The sequence below is a fragment of the Maniola jurtina genome, chromosome 25 (genome assembly GCF_905333055.1).
Source record: "Maniola jurtina chromosome 25, ilManJurt1.1, whole genome shotgun sequence".
Taxonomy (NCBI): domain Eukaryota; kingdom Metazoa; phylum Arthropoda; class Insecta; order Lepidoptera; family Nymphalidae; genus Maniola; species Maniola jurtina.
Window position 1 is genome coordinate 717,940 of NC_060053.1, and position 19,715 is coordinate 737,654.

A 19,715-nucleotide genomic window follows, 5' to 3' on the forward strand; every position below is an offset into this window, starting at 1 on the left:
GAGTTAGCGTTCTGGTACGATGCCGTGTATAAACCAAAGGGTTTAATGAAAATTGCTATACCCCTTCCTGGTCGCTTCTATCTTAGACTGCATCATCACTTACCACCAGGTGAGATTGCAGTCAAGGGCTAACTTGTATCTGAATAAAAAAAAAGATGTTAGCAATATCCAGTAGTTTATGTTTTGTTTATGTGTCAGCTATGTTTCTCAATAATAGATATAATGTAAGCGTTACAGCACTTAAATGTGCCATCTATGGCCATTGCTCGCTAAAGGCGTCGGCATACATCTCAATTATAAAGGGCCTTATTGCCGTCGTGTGGTATGATAACTCCGGCTTTATTGCCTTCCAGCATGTGATAATCAAGATACTGCGAATATTTTATAAATGGATACGTTTTGGGGCCTGAAAACTCGCGACGAAACCGAGTATATAAACCCTAGGGTGGCTGTTTTATAGCTCGTTCACACAGGTTGCGCAAGCGTTCCGTAAGCGAAGACGTAGCGCGTACCATTGCGTTGTAATGTATGGAAATGTATGAAACATGGCACACCGCTTGCGTAAAGCGTGGACGTATGCGTAACCCGGTGTGTTAGGGGTTTACGCGCGCACTATGCACGTGTCACGTGTATGTAGTTGGTGTGAATCGGTCTTTACGGTGGATATACGGAAAAGTATCTTCTAATAATTAATTTTAAACTTATTTCGTGGTTTAACGACATAATGTAGATAATGGGGATACATGCGGCAATTATTCGATAGAGTTTACAAAATAAAGTTAATAAAACAATAAATAAAAAAGCCTTTTCATTGTCATATTCTTTAATTAGTTACATAGTAGATTCGTTTAGTTAGTTATTACATTTCCCTTATCTTTCTAAGTTAGTATGGTTAGTAAGTGAACAATTTTCGTTATGGAACACGAGCCCCTTCTCGGGTAAAGGCCTCTTCCACTTCCTGTCCTTGCCCAGATACAGCCAGATTGAGTTTAAACACCAAACTAATTCAAATTTTGAATTAGTAAAAACACCAAATTAATCTTGGTATAGGTATACCTGTTATCAACAATACCTATAATAAGCCTCTTTTTAACCCCCGACCCAAAAAGAGGGGTGTTATAAGTTTGACGTGTGTATCTGTGTATCTGTCTGTGGCATCGTAGCTCCTAAACTAATGAACCGATTTTAATTAAGTTTTTTTTTGTTTGAAAGGTGGCTTGATCGAGAGTGTTTTTAGATATAATCCAAGAAAATCGGTTCAGCCGTTTGAAAGTTATCAGCTCTTTTCTAGTTACTGTAACCTGCACTTGTCGGGGGTGTTATAAATTTTTTATTTACACTTGTTATTTATACAACGTTGTTTCGTTGCTACAAAACGCTTGTTTAATGAAGCCACTAGGACTAGGTACTCTTCTATGGGCGGGTGTGTATGCGTAACGTTGCTTAGAGTTGAGACGGTGTTTTACGTGTCTTATAACGAGATTGCCGCGCGCTCGTTAACGGTATAATGAGAATAGCAAGAGAGAATAGTTGGGGTTTTGTTGTGATCATGATATTAAATATTTTCAAGGGATTTCATTAAAAAATTATTTATGTTAGGTATAATGAAGGAAAGAAATTGAATCTTTGGTAAATGAATGAATTTGTCGTTATAAAAGACATAATTGAGTAAAACAAAATAAAGAAATGCACTCAATTACAACAATTGATTATTATTGTACATTGTACAGAGTATGCTCTGGTGTCGGAATGAATACATCTATCGCACACAACACACAAATCTTCTTAAACACACTCAACGTACGAGTGTATTCAAGAAGATTTGTGTCCTATCCTTCAGTCCTCTGAGGTCCAACAGGCAAAGCATGTTACATCAAAAAAGTGGAGGTCTCAAAAATTTTTTTTTGCTATCGTATCGAGTGGGATGTCTAATGAAAGAGGAGAAAACTCTGAGCTCATTATATAAATGTACTATGACATCAAAATATACCAAGCGCGAGAAAAAATAATTTAACTCTAATATTTCAGTGTTTATTAAGACAATCGCAGTTGGGGTTTAGTTTTCAACTTTATCTTGTATAGGCCTCATACTGACATTGATGTCAATTTCGGAAATAGCAATTCAGCAATATGTGGCCTAGGGCCAGATCACACTGTAGCTGTCAACTTTGTTGCTAGGCCTATTGATCTCCCCCGCAAATAGACACCGCAACCAAAATAATTAGCAGAAATTACTATTATTGTCCCCACTACTACTAATGAATCGTTTTAATCAAGCTATAAATAAGTCACCTACATATCGAAAATTGCACGGTCGACTTTACGGTTCACACTTGACTGCTAATTGCGAAACTCCCAATTAATTAATAATTAATTAGCAATTTGGTTCCTATCATACGTTAATTATGTCACACGAATTTCACGGTTTTTGACCGCGAGCTGGTATATTGATCCCTCCACTTTTCACAACCGCCCAAAAAAAGAATTTAATTTCAGTGTTCCTGTAGGTATGTGTGTGAATTTCTTTATTCCAACATAGCTTCTAAATGCCTGAAGAGATTTCAATGTATGGAGTATCGTTAGAATCGTTGTATCATCTTGAATTAAACTGGCTATAAATTTTTGAAAAAATATGATAGCCCGTCAAAAAAAGAAGGACATGGCATTTTTTTTTACTTTAAACTTTGTGAACGAAGTCGCAAGGAAGAGCTAGTTTATTTGTAAACCTTTCCTTTTAAATTAGTTTGTTTTATATTAAGTCCTTTTAAGTTTTTGCTTTTTCAAAATTAATGTCCACCATTACATAACTAAAGATCTTCTCTTCTCCACAAGACCTCTTTAAATTGCAATGGTAGAAACAATATTTCAAATGAAGCCAACGAAGTTAGAGTGAGCGTCTACTGTCCAATTTTTAACCCCCGACCCAAAAAAAGGGGTGTTATAAGTTTGACGTGTGTATCTGTGTATCTGTCTGTGGCATCGTAGCCCCTAAACTAATGAACCGATTTTAATTTAGTTTTTTTTTTAATTTGAAAGGTGGCTTGATCAAGAGTGTTCTTAGCTATAATCCAAGAAATTCGGTTCAGCCGTTTGAAAGTTATCAGCTCTTTTCTAGTCACTGTAACCTTCACGTGTCGGGGGGTTATAAATTTTTAATTTACACTTGTAAGCAAATAGTTCTAAAGCTTTTTAATTATTGATGGTAGGCTTATTTCGTGGTTTAACGACATTTTATATTGTAGCTAAAGGGTACATACCACGATCAATTCAAAGTCAAAATCATTTATTCAAAGTAGGTACCTACCTACTATTGTACTCCTTTTGATGGTCAGAATTGTTATATTTGTACGATATAGTGGTGATAATTAGCTGAACAAACTTAAAACTAAAGCTTCGAGGGTTCCAAACGCGCGCAAGTCTGAGAAGACTTAATTTGGTGTTTTTAACTGCCGAGACCTATTTTAAATTAATCGTGGCATGCACCCGTTATCCACAATATGAAAAAAAGATTCCGACGAATTGAAAACCCCTTCCTATTTTCGAAGTCGGTTAAAAATGGGATATTTTTTAATGGAAAACTGTCCCCAGGAGGACAGGCTAGCGAGAAAACAGTGCCAGTTTTTGAAAAATTTAATTTTTCACTTTTGTGAGATGTTTTTCCTGCATTTTGTCGGCCGTTCGGTCGGTCCGGCCAGTGGGCGGCCACCATTAACTTGGCTTGCGACGCGACGTTCCGACACATTCAGCTAATTTTTAACCCCGACGCCATTACTCCCGGGATATTTTCACGTCTTGTTGGGGAAGTGAAAAATATTGTTTGCTTATTTAGCAGACTTTACTTAGGTACTTACTGGCTGAGGAAAATGGGAGAAAATTTTTCGACTCTTTTTTAATTTTATTTATAGACTAGCTGAAGCCCGCAGCTTCACCCGCGTGGATTGGTCAGATCCCCTGCAGCATCAGGATGGAGGAGTTGGAATCCAAATTTTTTATGGAACAATGTCGCAAAGTTCCTCTGTCGATTAAAAAAAATATTATATCATAGATAGATATCAATGCATAGGTAGAAAAACACAACTCCTCCATTTTTAAAGTCGCTTAAAAAAGTACCCCATGTTACTCCTTGCTTAATCCTCTACTTGTTTGTGAAAGTCCCGTCAAAATAGGTTCAGCCATTCCGAAGATTAGCCCGTTCAAACAGACAGTCACTTCAATTTTTAACCGACTTTCAAAAAAGGAGGAGGTTCTCAATTCGTCGGGATCTTTTTTTTTTTTTTTTTTATATATGTATGTTCCCCAATTACTCAAAGACCCCTGGACCGATTTGGAATTTTTTTTTTTTGTTTGAAAGGGTATACTGTGCAGGTGGTCCCATATAAATTTGGTGAAGATCTGATGAATATCTTCGGAGATGGAGAACAGAACTCCTCAATGGATAGGAGCAAATTGCTCGCGATCAGTGTAATAGCTTAGTAAACAGTAGGGTTTTAACTGGGCACAGCATATTATAGTACAGTGGGGCCACTAAAAATTGTGAAATAAAAAATTTTCAAAAGAAAAATAAAACCGACTTCAATAACGACAAACACTAAAAAGTAAAAAATAACTTTTGTTTAGCTACACGTGTAATGCACCTAGGTATGAAGTCGGGCGAGCTTCACTCTTGGATTTCTAATTTTGTTTTAATATGCTCGCTCGACTTCATACCTAGGTGCATTACACGTGTAGCTAAACAAAAGTTATTTTTTACTTTTTAGTGTTTGTCGTTATTGAAGCCGGTTTTATTTTTCTTTTGATTTTTTTTTTATTTATTAGTATAGATTAGCACTTGGCTGCAATCAGACCTGCTGGCTAGTGATGATGCAGCCTAAGATAGAGCACGCTTGCCTAAAGATTTCTAATAGTGCGAGTCAGACTCGTACGTCGAGGGTTCCGTACTCGAGTATTTTTTCCGACATTTCGCACGATAAATCAAAACTTTTTTCCTTTACTTGTGCTGGAAGACCTACCTACCTGCCAAAGTTCATGATTCTAAGTCAACGGTAAGTACCCTATAGGTTTTCCTGACAGACACGACAGACGGACAGACAGACAGACAACGAAGTGATCGTATAAGGGTTCCTTTTTATTCTATTATAACTTACATAATCCCAAGAAAAATGACAGAAAATATTACGAACAATATATTATGAAAATAGATCAAAACTGTAGAACAATGATCACCATGACGAAGTAATCGAAAATAACTCGCATTGTTCCGCACGCTACGTCCAGTGGTGTCAAATTTGACAGCTGTCAAAACGTTTGACGTGCCACGTCCGTCGCAATTATAGACAATTAGATCATCCGTGGCAGCATCGACCCAGAATATGGTATTGTGTTTCGTTTCATCTTCTCTGGTATTTATTTGTAGGTCATAGGATTTTTGTTACGTTTTATTTTTATATTGTCGTCCGGCCGTGCCGTTCTGACCAATCAAATAATTGCGAGATGACGTGACAATTTTATCACGTCATACACGGTTTATAGTAGGATACTTTTTGTAGGGTTCAGTACTTCAAAAGGAAAAAGAAACCCAGGCTCACTTTGTTGTCTGTCTGTCAAGAAACCTATAGGGAACTTCCCGTTGACCCAGGATCATGTTTGGCAGGTAGGTAGGTCTTATAGCACAAGTACCTAAAGAGAAAAATTCGAAAACCGTGAATTTGTGGTAACATCACAAATTAAAATTAAAATGTGCTCATAAAAAAATAATTAGTATTTTCAATTTTCAAAGTAAGATAACTTTACAAAGTGTGATATCATATGAAAGGACTTTACCTGCACATTCTAAAACAGATTTTTATTTATTTTCATGCATTATAGTTTATAGTTTAAAAATACCCGTGTACGGAACCCTCGGTATGCAAGTCGGACCTGCACTTTGCCGGTTTTTTTAAATAGAATTTTTAAAATTCCCTCCCGAGTCCACATCAAACAGGCAGTGTTGACCGATCGCAATCTACCAGCGTTAATAAGCTCTCGGAATCGGAAGCTGAGCAAATATTTGCCGTCTCATTCGCAACCCTATTCATACGTGACCGTGGGAGCGGGATGGAGATTTGTCGGGGATATATTAATTTTCCCGATCCTAAACGCATAAGGTTTTATAAGTGATGCTCGTGCATACATCGCCTTTAAGATTAAAAGAAAGAAAAAGAACTAATAATAAAAAGCGAAAGTCCGCTTATGAAATTCAGTAAATCTATCACACTTCACGCTAATACATATAGTAAAGGCGCATGTTTTTGTGTATGTTTGTTACTCCTTCACGCAAAAACCACTGAACGGATTTGGCTGAAATGACCGGAATGGGGATAGATAATATCCTGGATTAGCACAGAGGCTACTTTTTATCCCGGAAAACCAAAGAGTTCCCACGGGATTTCGAAAAACCTAAAACCACGCGGACGAAGTCGCGGGCGTCAGCTGGTATACATATAAAAGTAAAAACACTTGTCCTGACATGTCTGACTGACTGACTGACTCAACGCACGGCCTAAACCGCTGGAATTAAAAACTAGAAACTGTCGAACAATAAAAAAAATCGGTCACTTGCGTATCAATCTCGCGCATGACCGAGTTCTTCGATCGAATCTTATCATTATAATTTACTACGAATTCAGTAAATCTGCCAGAGGATATGTTTTATTAATAAACATTAATAATCCATAACATTAGAATTAAGAGCTCGCCATGGCATTTTTGTGACTAATGATATCATAAAATAAATTAATTTTTTCTTCCTTCGAAAAGATTTGCTAAGTTTTTCCAATTATTTCTGTCTAATGATTTCCTAATTTTTCTAAGCGAAGCTTTTTCACGGACGTTTTGACAAATGAGGCCCTATTATGGCAAAAAATAGGTCAAGTGCGAGTCAGGCTCGCACACTAAGGGTTCCGTACCATTTGTACTAGGAACAACACTTTTTTTAATTTTCATAGAGGCCATTTTGAAATTTTTATTATATGTCGTTATAGCGGCATAGAAATACACATTCTGTGAAAATTTCAATTCTCTACCTATTACGGTTCACGAGATACAGCCCGCGGACAGACAGACGCCCAGACGGAAGGACGCACAGCGGAGGCTTAGTAGTAGCACAGTTTTACGAGTATATCGTAATACTGTGGTAATAGCTGGTTCCATGCATGCAAGCCACCTTTCAAACAAAAAAAAACTAAATTAAAATCGGTTAATTAGTTTAGAAGCTACGATGCCACAGATAGATACACGGATACACAGATACGCACGTCAAACTTATGACAGCCCTTTTTTTGGGTCGGGGGTTAAAAAACTCACATGACATCTCTGATCAACATAAAACTATTACGCGATAGAAAATACTGTTTGCCGGTTCAACCGACTTGGCATAAAAAAGTATTACGTTACACTTTCGCTGCACTTACTCAAGCATACTAGCACGCTATTTCCTATCCCATGTACTTACTTACAAGTAACGCGTTCCTGCGACTTTGCATGAATGTAATGCGAACTTGAATTTTGTAGCTAATACAATGTTAGCCCGAGTGTTTTTTTATTTTTTATTCAGATACAAGCTAGCCCTTGACTGCAATCTCACCTGGTGGTAAGTGATGATGCAGTCTAAGATGGAAGCGGGCTAACCTGGAAGGAGTGGCAGTTTTTATTAAACCCATACCCCTTGGGTTTCTAGTTTCTACACGGCCTCATACCGGAACGCTAAATCGCTTGGCAGCACTGCTTTGCTGGTAGGGTGGTAACTAGCCACGCCCGAAGCCTCTCAGACCAGACCAGTGATTTAACAATTATAAAATTCTAAACCCTGCCGGGAATCGATCCCGGGACCTCCGAACAGACCACAGCGCCTACCACTACGCCAGGGAGTGTGACCTTAGTTTTACAAAAATCTATTTAATTTTACTTTATCTTAAGTTCATTCAGTTGCATGACAGACTGTTAAATATGTTGAGATGAAAAATAAAATGGGTTACAAAAGTCAGGATTTGTAAATTTTGGACCACAATTTTACCTTTAACTAACCTTAATCAGCGCAGCAAATTCTGAGTGGAGTCCATTTTGGTACCACACACCACGCATCTCATTTTTAACCCCCGACCCAAAAAGAGGGGTGTTATAAGTTTGACGTGTGTATCTGTGTATCTGTGTGTCTGTGTATCTGTGTATCTGTGTATCTGTCTGTGGCATCGTAGCGCCTAAACGAATGAACCGATTTTAATTTAGTTTTTTTTGTTTGAAAGGTGGCTTGATCGAGAGTGTTCTTAGCTATAATCCAAAAAAATTGGTTCAGCCGTTTAAGAGTTATCAGCTCTTTTCTAGTTTTCTTGTAGAAAAGAAGGTTAGATAACCGTTAGGTTCATAATATTATGTCAATTGACAAATGTCAAGCTGTCAAGATGGACGTTGCCTAAATACGTAATTATTTATTTGAAAATGATGTTTTGGAAAACTCAGAGTAGGCGTGGAATAGTCCAAGAAAATCAGTTCAGCCGTTTGAAAGTTATCAGGTCTTTTCGGTCTTTTCTAGTTACTGTAACCTTCACTTGTCGGGGGTGTTATAAATTTTTAATTTACACTTGTATATTATGTATGTAGATAACATATGTTTGTGGCACCAAATAAACAGTTTTTCTTTCTTTCTTTCTTTCTAATCACAGAGGCAAGAATACTCTCTTATGGAAGCCACTTAGCTCTTTAAATGGTGATCAAAATTTACGCTAACTGTTAAGTTACTTTAACCACCTGCCATGCAACTGGACATAACAACAAATGTAATCAAAAGAAAGTTAAAATTAAACCATTAATCATAATTTTCAACTTATCGTTCGAAAACTAACTAAAAGTAGCAACAAAGTTGCGTCATTTAAACCAGCAACTTGACTCTCGCGAAGTCCAATTATACAATGCAAATTAGACCATTTTGTTTAGCAAATAGAGCTCAGATTAGGTTGGCATTAAAAGGTTAATTATTATATCATAAGTAGTAAAGTGCTCTTGGTAGAATCGTCTCAAGAATTTCCTTTGGAGATGCGTCGGTTCTGCTTTTGAGTGGGAGATTATGACATTCAAGTACTGACTTATGACTCGTTATGATAAGGACTTGTGTCAACGGACTTTCACTTTGTAACCGAGTTAAGAAGGTTTTTTATTTAAAGATTCCAGTACACATTACCCCAATGCGTTTGGCGAGAGCGCCCAATACAAGTGTAACTTGAACTGCGTCAAAATAAATTAACTCGTACAAGTTGGCAGTCTTTCTGTCATTTCAACGTCACACGTCGATAAAATCCGTCAAAACACATAATGTTAAAGTAAAATAGACCTTAGTCTCGATGTTTTAAAGTTCATGTTCGTCCATACACATTCAGCAATGCTTGAAGCAAAAACCTTACGGAAAAATCGGCAGTGCTGAGTGTATGACTTTGAATCAAAGACATTTTATTCTGACATTAGGTATTGTATTTCGAGGCTCGATTGCTATCAATGTTAATTAGCTATGAAATATTATGCTAACCCTTATTATAGTACACACTTCCAGCGTATTGGCTGAGGTCAATGTGTACAAGACTCTTTACACTTTACAGGGTCACGTAGCGTACATTTGCCACGAGCTTTTAATGGGTTTTTCGGTAACATCAAAGGATCATTCGCGATTAGCAAACGGCATTTATATGTTGGCCAAAACTCGTCGCATTGGGCCAATGTGTACTGGAGCCATAACAAATGTACACACTTTGCCTCTTGTGCGTGTACAATAGGCACAATTTACGATTTCGGTTTCTATCGGCCTCTAATAGAAATCCAACAAGTCAAGTCGAGAATTCGATTGTGAAGTACCTACTCGTACCCTTGTCCCTTCCTAAGTTTATAAGGAACCCTTCAATAAAAGTTTACTCTGTAGTTGGAAATTAGGGTTGCCACTGGTCGGTTTTTGGTTATTTTCTTTTTTAAACTAATCACAGTTTGCGATGCGAGATTAGTTGTAAAAAAAGGCGTAAATGAAAGCTAGTGATAAATTCTTACATAATTTCAAATAATATCACATGAATCAAAATACAAAAGGTCTAGCTTATGCCCGCCACTTTGTCCGCGTGAAATGCACGAATTTCAAACCACTATTTTACCTCCTTAGGGGTTGGAGAATTTTCGAAAATTCTGTCTTAGCAGATGCTACGTCATAATAGCTATCTGCATGCAAAATTTAGTCTACTATGTAGTTCGAAGCTGCGCGTTGATATATCAGTCAGTCAGTCACCTGTTCCTTTTATATATTTAGATAAACAGACTGACTTATCAACGTACAGGTCAATTTCCTGGGTCTTCAAACTTGATATTTTTCGTAAAGGTTTTCTATATAAGGTAGATCCCCCGTATAAAAAGGATTTTAAAAGATCCCAGTGGAGCGAATCTGGAATGGGTCAAGTATTATCATTGTCACACAAAAAACCTGAACAAAACTTTAAAACATAATTTTAAAAAGCGAGTGATAACCCTATGCGGTTCGAGTTTACCGTCAAGTACCCCAGAGGGAGTCCTTGTCGGACATGTCTGTTTAATTTTATATACTAGTAGGTACCACATCCGTTTTACAAAGTTAGAACCTCAATAGTTCAAAGGTTAACAAGCCTAAAGCCCGAAGTCGGTCACAAGTTCAAAATTGAAATCCCTGCCCAATACCAAACTACCTCTGTAAATACAGTGTACAGATGTTTTATGTTTGACAAACCCATGATGTTTGCGGTCGAGTCGACTCGGTCGTACGTAGCACCTACATACCGAAACGAATGATCCGACTAGGCAAAATGAATTAACTAGACCTCCGTCAACCGACTGTATGAAATAACTATGTGTACACAAATAAAATCCATACTAATATCCATACTAATACCTATTATAAATGCGAAAGTGTGTCTGTCTATCTGCTAGCTTTCCACGGCCCAACAGTTTAACCGATTTCGATGAAATTACAGAGTTAGCTTACATCCCGTAGTCGGACATAGGCTACCTTTTATCCCGGAAAATCAAAGAGTTCTCACGGGATTGTTAAAGGCCCATCTGTTTAACTTCACCGATTTATATGAGGCTTAGAGGTAGGTTGCGTCCCGGAAATTGAGTATCCCGGGAAATTAAAAGTTCCCACTGAATTGAAAAACATCTAAATCCACTAGATCATGCCCGGACTAAAGGCGCGGGCATCATCTAGTGAGATAATAAGACTTTTTAACCCCCGACCCAAAAAGAGGGGTGTTATAAGTTTGACGTGTGTATCTGTCTGTAGCATCGTAGCTCCTAAACTAATGAACCGATTTTAATTTAGTTTTTTTTTGTTTGAAAGGTGGCTTGATCGAGAGTGTTCTTAGCTATAATCCAAGAAAATCGGTTCAGCCATTTGAAAGTTATCAGCTCTTTTGTAGTTACTGTAACCTTCACTCGTCGGGGGTATTATAAATTTTTAATTTACACTTGTTATAAAACTTTACGAACTGAGTAGGTAGGTATGTACTTACTTTAAAATCTGATTTTTTCGCGATCCCGTTTTTATAGTTGACTTTATACTTTATAGTCCTGTCTTATCTGAAGTTGGAAAGGGTCTATTTTACAACAATCTAAGCTCCTATATATTAGTTTTTATGTCCACATCCCTCTATAAAACCATGTGACATACGGTTTACAACCTTCTAGATAGTAGGATTCTCTCTAAATATACGAAAGAAAGAAACTGTCTGGCATACCTAAATCTTAAGTTTCAAGACCCAGCTGTATGAGCTATCGTTGATATTATGAACTGGAAAGATTCTAGTATTATAATTTTGTAGACACGCTCTGGAAGTCATTAATATAAAAACCGGTCAGGTGCGAGTCAGACTCGCGCATTGAAGGTTCCGTACTCGGGTATTTTTTCCAACATTTTGCACGATAAATCAATAACTATTTTTCATAAAAATAAATGAAAATCTGTTTTAGAATGTACAGGTATATGTTACCCCACTTGCTATAGTTTATCTTATTTTGAAAATTGAAACACGTTTTAATTTTTTTTTAATGTTATACCTAACCACAAATTCGCGGTTTTCAGATTTATTCCTGTATTTGTGCTATAAGACCTACCTACCTGCCAAATTTCATGAATCTAGGTCAACGGGAAGTACCTACCCTATAGGTTTCTTGACAGACAGGCAGATAACGAAGTGATCCTGTAAGGGTTCCGTTTTTCCTTTTGAGGTACGGAACCCTAAAAACATGCTGTTATTATAGCGATTAATCGTGAATTAATTAGTTTTAAATCGCCGGACGCCATTCGAGTCACGCGCTGCCGTTTGTTTGTGTTTACACTGCGTTAACACTTGCTTGTTTACCGTGAGAACAGGAAAAGTCTCTTAATTAGCCTATTAAGGTGCGTGTCCGAGCAAAACGTTGCGCCAACCCTATTATTAAATGAAATATCAAAAAAAAAATACTCGAACCATCTCGATTAAACAATGAAACCGCATTGAAATCGGTCAAACAAACAGACAGACAGACAAAGCAGTCAAACTTAATCTCCCTCTCCCCTCTTTGTTATCCGAGAATTAAAACGGAGGTTTTTTTAAGAATCCGTGGAAACTCATTGAATTTCCACTATAAAATGCCTTCGTTCTATTTTGAAAGGGTAGCTTATTACAATTTTCGCAGGGATCTCTAATTCTCTGACGACGTTCTCAAAGAGTCTATGGTTTTGATCGGCTCTACACTCTCTGGTGACGAGTTGAATGGCGGATACTCATTGTTGCTCTATTTTTTAATTAATAATAATTAAGTGAACAGTTTAATAAAAGCCTGTTAAAGAATATAAAAGTCTTTTTTGTCTTTATTAGTAAGTAGCTACCTACTACTGTTATAAAATCTGTCTCGTAGGTCATAATAATAGTATGATAGCAACAACGTAAGATTTCAATCTGCGCGCTAAACTCTAAACGTGACCTGAATAGCAAATGTGTGTCGTCCCGCGACACAGTAGGTGGCCTTTTAATATTGAGATGAAGTGTGTCGCTACACGCGGAGACTGTGAGGGCTCGTCATTGAAAACAACGTGACCAAAAATACAATACAAGAGTTCCAAGTCAATATTTTTGGTTAGTTTCTTGAACAAGTGTAAATTAAAAATTTATAACACCCCCGACAAGTGAAGGTTACAGTAACTAGAAAAGAGCTGATAACTTTCAAACGGCTGAACCGATTTTCTTGGATTATAGCTAAGAACACTCTCGATCAAGCCACCTTTCAAACAAAAAAAATTGGTTGTCTGTAAAGTCGATTTACTGACCATAGTTGAACGTGACAACAAAGGCCGATTGTGCTTCTTTGTCGCTCGTTCCGCGCTCTCGCTTGCACTTCAAGCCTTACATGGAACGCCTCAGAGCGAGGTAACGCCGCATGAGTCATGTTTTTTCGTGCGTGCAGCCGGCTCTATCGAATTATAAGACGTTGTCACGTCAAAAGCTAAATTAAAATCGGTTCGTTAGTTTAGGAGCTACGATGCCACAGACAGATACACACGTTAAACTTATAACACCCCTCTTTTTGGGTCGGGGGTTAAAAAGGTCAGAGGCGAATCTTTTTTGCGAGGCCCATAGTAAGCGATCATTCTTGGATCCATATTATGCCATCAAAGACCTCGTACTTCAAGCCCTCAGGAATTTCAAACTAGAGGTCATCTCGAAGCTTTTCGAACGATGCAAGCCGAATTTGATTCGGCGTTTAACCTCTTTCTCATTGAAACCTACCTAGATGATAGCCTAACCTAACTAAACTGTGATTCTCAAGCCACCCGACCGTTGTAAAACTACCATTTTACGATTATTTGTTCTTCCCAGCACGCTTGGTGCACCGAACAGCAATATGCAGTTACCGATATTTGTCCGACATCTAAAGATTTCAATCTCGCACGCTCGCCCCATACAGAGCGTGACTTGGTGCCTACTGGAAATAGTCAGCCGTGCATATTGCTTCGATAGTTTATAGTTTTTAAAAATAAACAACGGATTACGGGGTATGTCTTGGCTCCGATATGATATAACCACCACAGTATCACACTAATCACATCACACTAATATTATAAAGGCGAAAGTTTGTGTGTTTGTGTGTGTGTGTGTTTGTTACTCCTTCACGCAAAAACTACTGAACGGATTGGGCTGAAATTTAGAATGGAGATAGATTATACCCTGGATTAACAAATAGGCTACTTTTTGTCCCGGAAAATCAAAGATTTCCCACATGATTTTTCAAAAACCTACATCCACGCGAACGAAGTCGCGAGCATCAGCTAGTAGGAGAATATCTAAAGAAAAACTTCAATTAGCTGTTAGCCAATTTTCACCGGTATAGTACAGATAGGATTTCCCTTCGGTACTTAATGTGTTGATGAACAAATTTAGTGTTCTATTACTTATACTAAGTTACATATCATATGAAAGGGCTTAACCCGTACATTCTTAAACAGATTTGCATTTACTTTTATGAATAACTAGCTGATGCCCGCGACTTCGTTCGCGTGGATGTAGATTTTTTTAAATTCCCGTGGGAACTCTTTGATTTTCCGGGATAAAAAGTAGCCTATGTGCTAATCCAGGGTATACTCTATCTCCATTCTTTTCAGCCCAATCCGTCCAGTAGTTTTTGCGTGAAGGAGTAACAAACATACACACACACACACACAAACATACACACACACACACACATACAAACTTTCTCCTTTATAATATTAGTGTGATTGCCTTTATTTATCGTGAATAATGTCGAAAACATAAGATTGTAGTACGGAACTCTCGGTACGCGAGTCTGACTCGCACTTGGCTGGTATTTTTAATGTACCATTGAAAACTTGGGCTCATGAAATGAATGTGAGGAAGCCCTAAAATAGAAACGCTGAGTTAGTAATTGTTCCTGAAAATAAAACTAAAATTCGTGTATTCATCTAGTGTCAGAGATAATTGCCGGGTACCAGCTCTACAAAAGCCAGAATGCATTTCTCATTTTATCGCCGAAAACGGAAATGAAAAATCGTTTGTATTTTGCATGTCAGTTTTTCGGTTTTATAGAGAAAATATTGGTATTTCGACCTAAAAATAAATGTTACAAAATCTGGCGTGTACAATCAAAATAGATTCTTTATTCAAATATAACTTTTTTAACTGGTTTGGAATGTTGTTCCTGTCGAAAGGATCTTTAAAAGACCTAAAGTAACCCTAGCCTTTCCATACATAGTTCCATACATATTTCCATACATAGTTCCATACATATTTCCATACATAGTTTGCTTCTCTTGGTGAATACTATAGGTACAAACTTTTCTTTTGTTTCCTTAGAATATTAGCCAAGTTTATCATGATGACTAATATTCCCCTTTCCCCTCCAACTAAGTGTAAAGTTTGTGCTAGGAGTGGGTACGACAATAGTGCATCGGGCGGGGATGGAATCGGCGACCTTTCGGATTTCAGTCCGCTCCTTTAACCTTTGAGCTATCGAAGCTCTAAAAACTCAATGGAAATGATGTAGACACATTCTAGAGCTTTTAAAATCCCGCGGAAACTCTTTGATTTTCCGGGATAAAAAGTAGCCTATGTCCTTCCCCAGTATTTAGTACTAGCTATTAGCTAACTCTACCAAATTTCATCAAAATAGGTTAAACTGTTGGGTCGAAAAAGTTAGCTAACAGACAGACAGACAGATTTTCCTTTTAAATGTCTGTATAATATATACGGAAGACGAATAAAGCTGATTTTCAAAACGTGAAATTGAACAATACAACATGCGAGAACGCCGCTGCTTACGCGAATGTTCGTTAATTATTTACTTGTTTGAACGTTTCACGCTAAATTAATACGGTTTTCAGTTACATTGTCTTACGGGCGCGCTTACATTGAATGCCGAAGAGCGGAATTTAACTTTCTATAAATTCTGATATGAGTATCGTAATCTATTCTCTAGAAAAAATTGTCGATTTCGTGAATTTGGAATTTTATAATTTTTAAATTTCTGGTCTGGTCTCACGGGAGGCTTCGGCCGTGGCTACCACCCTACTGGCAAAGCCCTACCGCCAAGCGATTAAGCGTTGCGGTACGATGCCGTGTAGAAACCAAAGGAGTATGGGTTTAATGAAAACTGCTATACCTCTTCCAGGTTAGCCCGCTTCCATCTTAGACTGCATCGTCACTTACCACCAGGTGCGATTGCAGTCAAGGGCTACCTTGTATCTGAATAAAATAAAAAATACTACGTCGATACTTTTAAATAATTATGATGAAAGTCGCCTTTCTCTCGTTAACTTAACAGTACCCTTAAGACCACGTACCCAGGTGTTTCTCAGTGAATGTTTGTATATTCCTCCCAAATACTCCCTATACTCGCTTCGTCTGCTCTAAGGGGATTTGTTTTTGTATTCTCTTCCTCAGTGAATTAAAATACTGCTCAAGTAAAAGCAAGTGCTGGGTTTTAGGTTTTTTTATACTACACGATACCCGTAACTCCGTCTGCAAGGAATAAGGTTTTTTTAAAAATCCTATCGGTAGTCTTTGATTTTCCGGGAATTTCCGAATCGATTTGCGTATTTTTTTATTTTTTCGAGAAACTGCGACATTGTTCCATAAAAATTTTGATTCCAACTCCTCAATCCTGATGCTGCAAGGGACCTGACCACCACAAGTGATGGAATTTAGAAACGGTTGGTTATAATTGATATTGGAGGTACTCCAAGTAAAGACTTTGTCGTTTAACTCGAGGACCCAACTCCTCAACCCTGATGCTGTAAGGAATTGCATTCCTAAATCGTGGTGAACCCACGAGACTTTTAAAGAATCATCTAAATGCTTTTACGTTTAGTACAGACATACCTTGCATCCCGGGTAGACGACTTTTTGTCCTGGAAAATCAATCCACGGGATTTTTAAAAACCTAAATCCACGCGGGTGAAGCCGCGGGCATTATCTTGTTTATAATAATTACTACAATCATCATAAATCATTAATCGAGCTGTCATAAAGACATAGCTATTACCTACACTCTTTTAGTATTATCTTGACGAGGGTCCGACTCGGACGGGTTGTGACATACACCTTAATATGAGTTATGAGGTAGGTATTGACATCTTATTATGTCTTTGGATGAGGGAAATTCCATTAAGGAAAGGGTTTATTTGGGCCTTTCATATTATAATAAACTCATATAAGATGTCATTCGTCTATTGAGTACTATGACAATGGAATGCTTGCCTAGATTATGCTTATCATAATATGAACATCTGTTGTATATCTAAACTAGCCGACCCGCCGTGGTTTCGCTTGGGTGGAATTTTTGATCGGTGAGGGAGTGGAATTTCCAAAATCCTGAAACATGTACTTCTTTATTTATTTATTAAGATCCAAGCTATCCCTTAACTGCAGTTTCACCTGGTGGTATGTGATGATGCAGTCGTAAGATAGAAGCGGGCTAATCTGTAAGGGGTATGGCAGTTTTTATTAAGCCTATACTCCTTTGGTTTCTACACGACATCGTACTGGAACGCCAAATCGCTTGGCGGCACGGCTTTGCCGGTATGGTGTTAACTAGCCACGGCCGAAGCCTCCCAACCAGACCAGACCAGAAATTTAGAAATTATAAAATTATCAAACCTCATCCCAGCCTCAAAGTCAAATCATTTATTCACAAGTGTAAATTAAAAATTTATAACACCCCCGACAAAGTATTTGAGTTTTCCAAAACATCATTTTCAAATAAATAATTATGTATCTAGGCAACGTCTATCTTGACAGCTTGACATTTGTCAATTGACATAATATTATGAAACTAACGGTTATATAACCTTCTTTTCTACAAGAAAACTAGAAAAGAGCTGATAACTCTTAAACGGCTGAACCAATTTTTTTGGATTATAGCTAAGAACACTCTCGATCAAAGCCACCTTTCAAACAAAAAAAAGTAAATTAAAATCGGTTCATTCGTTTAGGCGCTACGATGCCACAGACAGATACACAGATACACAGATACACAGACACACAGATACACAGATACACACGTCAAACTTATAACTCCCCTCTTTTTGGGTCGGGGGTTAAAAATAGATACCATTGTCCACTTTTTGACTGTCAATTGTTGGATTTGTAAGAAAATGATGTTATGGTAATAATTAATAACGTTAACTTAAAACTAAAGCTACGCGGGTTCCAAACGCGCTCGTGTCTGAGAAGAACCCAGATTTTTTTGTCCAGAACTCTTTAATAGGGCTCTCTCCGTCACTCGTTTCATACAATCGTAGTTCCAATTTCATTTGAATATTAAGCAACCAAAGTCCATGAAATTTTGCAGACATATTTTAGAAACTAATATCTGTGTCTGTGGTGTTTTAGATTTTTCTAAAAATATGTAGTTTTAAATTTACAGGGGCTCAAAGATTTGTATGTAATTTTTTAAGACCGCGTAACTTTGAAACCGAATATTTTAACAGAAATCTGGAAAACCACAGACGTAGATATTAGTTTCTAGAATATGTCTGCAAAATTTCATGGACTTTGGTTGCGTAATATTCAAATGAAATTGGAACTACGTTTGTATGAAACGAGTGACGGAGAGAGCCCTCTTAAAGATACACGTAAGGATGCAACCTCTACCAACATTGCACATTCCGGTATTAAGAGAATAATTCCATTAATTTACAATTCACAATTCGCACTTGGCAATTAATTAATGAATTAATTTTAATCGCATTGACTCGTATAATTTCGCCACTAATTAACAGAAGCTCGATTAATCGCCAGTTTGTTTCCACGGTTAGGGTTGGTGCATAATTACATTGTTCCAATGTACATTTTGTTAATTGTTGTATAATTAAACAACGAAAGTGTTAACCCTACCTATAAAGCAATACCGCTGAATGTTGTTTTTTTACTGACATAAATGGTACTGGTAATGGATCCAGTTTGTACTTCTACACTAATCACACTAATTGTGTGTATGGATGTGTGTTTCTTTGTTACTGTTTCACGCAAAAACTATTAAACGGATTTGGCTGATATTCGGAGTGGATATATATTATTTACTGGATTATCACACTGGCTACTTTTTAATCCGGAAAATCAAAGAGTTCCCACGGGATTTCGAAAACCTAAATCCACGCGGATGAAGTCGCGGGCATCATCTAGTGCTTTATAAAAACGTTTTCAAAACTCAGAATGGCTCTACAGAAATGAAAACTTTAAATACGTAAACGTTGGTATTAAAAAGTCGTAAAAATTTACGTACCCTATTTAATTTGTGTTGCAGCGCATTTACAAAATTGGTATTTAAATTAAATATCCCGTAACCGTACGTACGGCTACGTACGGAACGGGCGCGCTCGCGTCGAATGGAATATTTATATTTTCCGGACGGGTGGCACCGGCTGCGTGCGATCAAAACATCGTAAGTGCATTTGGATTTGAATTTTTAGGTATTTGAAAACTTTTACTCTAGTGGCACTCAAATACTTTAAATAATACAAATAGTTTTGAAGGTTGATAAAAAAATTATTTATTATAGATTTATTATTATTATTATTTAGGGCTGATTTACAAATCATCAAACGTTAACTGACGATTAAGGATATTTTGGCAAATGCATCATCAAAATTGTCAAAACGTCTGAATTCCTTAGATATTATTTGGCGA

At 37.4% G+C, this 19,715-nt stretch overlaps 1 protein-coding gene and 1 long non-coding RNA gene across 19 annotated transcripts in view; one reads left to right on the plus strand and one right to left on the minus strand.

The window, feature by feature from the left end:
• Positions 1–19,715, plus strand: part of LOC123878072 (heterogeneous nuclear ribonucleoprotein L) — a 366,077-nt gene that overhangs the window by 138,332 nt on the left and 208,030 nt on the right. The gene's annotated exons all lie outside the window — the stretch shown is intronic.
• On the minus strand, positions 15,422–18,045 carry LOC123878088. The gene is made up of 3 exons (XR_006798744.1): positions 18,035–18,045; positions 17,876–17,878; positions 15,422–15,547 (listed from the first exon to the last, which is right to left on the minus strand). It is a non-coding gene; the product is annotated as an uncharacterized LOC123878088 (long non-coding RNA).